Source organism: Mirounga leonina, unplaced genomic scaffold (genome assembly GCF_011800145.1).
Source record: "Mirounga leonina isolate KUSES-001 unplaced genomic scaffold, KU_Mleo_1.0 Mir_95, whole genome shotgun sequence".
Classification (NCBI taxonomy): Eukaryota; Metazoa; Chordata; class Mammalia; order Carnivora; family Phocidae; genus Mirounga; species Mirounga leonina.
The window spans coordinates 7,451,660-7,455,303 of record NW_023270865.1 but is presented as its reverse complement, the minus strand read 5'-3'; the positions used below and the strand labels follow the sequence as shown (position 1 = coordinate 7,455,303).

General features: G+C 48.9%; 1 long non-coding RNA gene across 1 annotated transcript in view; it reads left to right on the top strand.

Annotated features, from left to right (window-relative positions):
• Positions 1-930: 930 nt before the first annotated feature.
• LOC118006169 overlaps positions 931-3,644 on the top strand; it is a 119,965-nt gene continuing 117,251 nt past the window's right edge. The window contains exon 1 of the long non-coding RNA XR_004677981.1: positions 931-1,035. This is a non-coding gene — a long non-coding RNA (uncharacterized LOC118006169). The remainder of the gene's footprint in view (positions 1,036-3,644) is intronic.

The following is a 3,644-nucleotide window of genomic DNA, read 5'->3' as shown; positions in this document are numbered from 1 at the left end:
GAGTCCCCGGGTACTGTCTGTGTGTGAACCATGTGCAATTTCCCACGTGTGCCTGAATACATGGTTTCTTTGCCATCTTGTGTGCACTCTCCATGTAAGCTTCTGTACATTCTCCTGAATCTCACGTGCACTGCTATTTCTATGTATGCTCATGGTTCCTCTCTCCATTTAAGCCCATGTGTCCCCTCCTTTTATGAGATTATGGTATTTTCCTCCTGCAGGCCTGTGCATGTTCTTATCTTGCAAATCTTGGAGGTCTGTAATTGTGATTGTCGGGTCCTCAAGGCCTGCAGAGAGCCCGAGGTGTGCACTGCCTTTAACAATGGTCGTCCTCTAGGATTTTCATCCGAGTAAGATAGCCCAAGGCCTGGAGACCAGGGATTGACTCTGGGCATCATCCATGGACAGGGCATGCCTAGGCCCTCTCCTGGGTCCTCAATAATGTGTGGCAGCCAGATGAATTCTCACTAGCTCCTCTTGGAAATGGTGGCATTAGTGTTTGTCCAGGTCCTACCGCGGGGTCCTGCCCAGCTCCGCAAGGCTATGTAACCATTAAAACTCCAGGAGAGGGAGCCTGCTTCCGAAGGGGAGGTTAGTCCTGTGATCATCTGCAGACCCCCTGCCTTGGCACATAGTGGCATTTACTAAATTTTGCTATTGAGAGTTGCCCTGAGTTTGCTGCATCACACATAGCTCCAAGGTGTTCTTCCCTGGATAAAGGTATCTGGTCAACATTTAGAGGTGATGGAGGGTTAATTATGCCCCCCAAACTTCCCTACTTAGTTTGTAGTGGAAGCAAGTCTCACACTAGACCTGTCACCTACAGAAACCAGTCAAGAACAGTTCACAAAGTGTCTAGTGTGAGCCTGATAAAGTCTCTGCTCTCTATCCTTCCAGCTGATGCTTGCACATCTTGCAGGAAAGGCTCAGTGCCACCTATGTGATGGTTTTCCTGTGACAGACCACTGCCATCCTCCTAGGCTTCAGGCCCCCAGAGCCCTCTGACTCAGCTGCTGCAAATGGGACCTTTTACGGGTAAGCCTTGGTGCTGTCTCTGTGGGGGGTGGGGGTGGGGGGGCTCAGACTTAGAATATACTCTAAACTCAAAAGCATTTTGCAGATGTGAGAGATAATTAGGAATCTGTCTCCCTTTACATATACACAGATGTTAACATTTTAGTGACTCAGAAGAAGTCCCATTTTCTCACTGACAACTTTCTTTTAAAAAAGATAGGTCCTCTAAGTTGCAAAATATGCTTTCCCCTTGCCCTGTTGCCCTCCCTGGAGACTCTGTAAAGTTATTTCCCTCTTGACTGAAATGTGTTATGATTGAAAATGTTACTCATCCTAACCTGAGGGGGAGGCAAGTTCCATTTTTGGACCTTATCTAGAGGGAGGTGGATGGCAGGCTGCTGTGGGAAGGATGATTGAGAAGAATATAGGTTAGAAACTGTGGACATGGGAGGGGGATGTGGTGGAGCCGGTTAGCATGCTCTGGGGAAGTAGAGGCACGTTTGGCTGGAGGTCCTGAACTTAACGCGATGCCCATCTACCTTTCCCCTGTGGTGCTCTCCCCTGAAAGATGGTGGCTGCTCAGAGCTTGCATGGTGGACGAGGAGGCACAGCTTACACTGAAGAGATAAATGGGGGGCACCTGGGTGGCTCAGTTGGTTAAGTGTCTGTCTTCAGCTCAGGTCATGATCTCAGGGTCCTGGGATCGAAACCCGCATCAGGCTCCCTGCTCAGCGGGGAGTCTGCTTCTCCCTCTGCCTGCAGCTCCCCCTGCTTGTGCTTGCTCTCTCTCTCTCTCTCAAATAAATAAAATATTTTAAAAAAAGAGAGACAAATGGCCCCCAGGTAGAGATAGCAGTAAAGATCTGAGAATTCGCAGGAGAGCCTGCCCACCACCACACCTCAGTGCTGCCAGGCCAGGGCAGGACTTAGGTGACTCTTATTCTTAAACACTGACTCTCATCTCTTCCCTGGAAGTAGTTTCTGAGCCTGGGCCCTGCCCAGACCCCAGGGTGGTATTGTGGGCAGTGGTGCCCAGTTCCTGGTCTCTCACGGAGTGAGAGCCGACACCTAGTGGGAATCTGGGCAGCCTCTTGAAGCTCAAAAGGCCTCTCAAAAAGGCAAGAAAACCAGAAAGAAGGGGACCCTGCCATCACCTTGATTTTAGCCCAGTGTGGTTTGGATAGAACTACAAGAAAATGAATTTGTGTTGTCTTAAGCCACCATGTTTGTGGCAATTTGTTACAGCAGCAATAGGAATAAGAATAGACACCAACATAAGAATTGAAGACACACACGGAGGAGTGGTGATTCGCCCCGGCTGAGGGTGGAAGGAGCAGAGCAGAGCCTGGTCTGCGGGTGCCGAGGGCCAAGGAGCACATACCTGCCTAGAGGCAGTGCCCCTGGGGAGCTGGCCAGGCCCTAGATGGGGAGGGGCTGCAAGGTGGGGTCTGGGTAGCTGGGACCCCGAGCTACCCAGGTTCACAAGTCAGAGACCCAAGACCACAAGGGTGTCTCAGCCACGCCTTGTACTTGAAGAGTCCTGTGCTAGACTCAGGGCCTCTTCTTCAGCCCCACTTGGTGGTATCCCCTTCATCTCGTGGTCCAAAACAGAAATCTAGACACCATTCTCACTGCGGTCCCCTCCCCACATCCCCATGCCTAATCCATCCAAATATATTAATCCCGTCTGACTCTGACCTTCCTCTTCGAGTTCATCTACTATTGTCCTCCCAGCCACTTCCGTTTGTCACAAAGGCCAAATTGCTGTTCACCTTAGGGCTTCTATTTTCCTTATTCTGGGCGCTTCTTCCCCTTGGCTTGCTCCTGCTTGTTTCTTGGGCTTAAGCTCAAATGTCACTCTGTAGGGGGAGCTTCCCTGACCACAGGACCCTTGCAAACCCTAGTTTGTTCACCTTTATCTGAAATCGTCTTGTTGAGTTTTGTGCTTAGTGTCGTTCTTTCTTGAGAATGGGTAAGGCCATGACTGTCCTGTTCACTGCTGAGTCCTCCATGACTAGAGTCGTGGCATATGGCATGTGCTTTACATCGTAAGCATTCCAGAATCTTTGTCGTACTCCATCTGCAGCCCCATCACCCTGCCTCTCACATGGATTGGCAGTGGGAGAGATGCTTCGTAAAGTAACAGACTTTGCATTGTGTTTGGTCTTGAATCTGCCAGAGTCCTTCTTTTTCAAGCTGGCCTGTAAGGAGAAAGGGAGGTCCCAGAGAGTCTGGGGCTTTCCAAGTACTAGAAGAGCCAGCGTGACTTACACAGTGTGGGACAAGTTAGTTTGTAAATTCAGTAAACAAATTCCATATCCTAGAACAAACATATTCTATAGATTTAATGAACAATGTACTATTTCACATGCTTTCAAATCGAAGATTGCATTCCTGGGAAGTTGAGTAAGAAATATGTAGTTTGGGATTGAATTATTTTGGGAAGCTTCTTACTTCCTCTAATTAAAATCACAAGAGACAGATCCAACATAGACTTGGATTTAAGTGAACTTTCTCCCCGCCCCCTTACATGATGCCTTCTTCCCTGTGCCCCAGTGATGTGGAATGCAGTATTTCCTATCAACTACTACTTCTGCCTACTATTACTACTGCTTCCTATTACTACCACT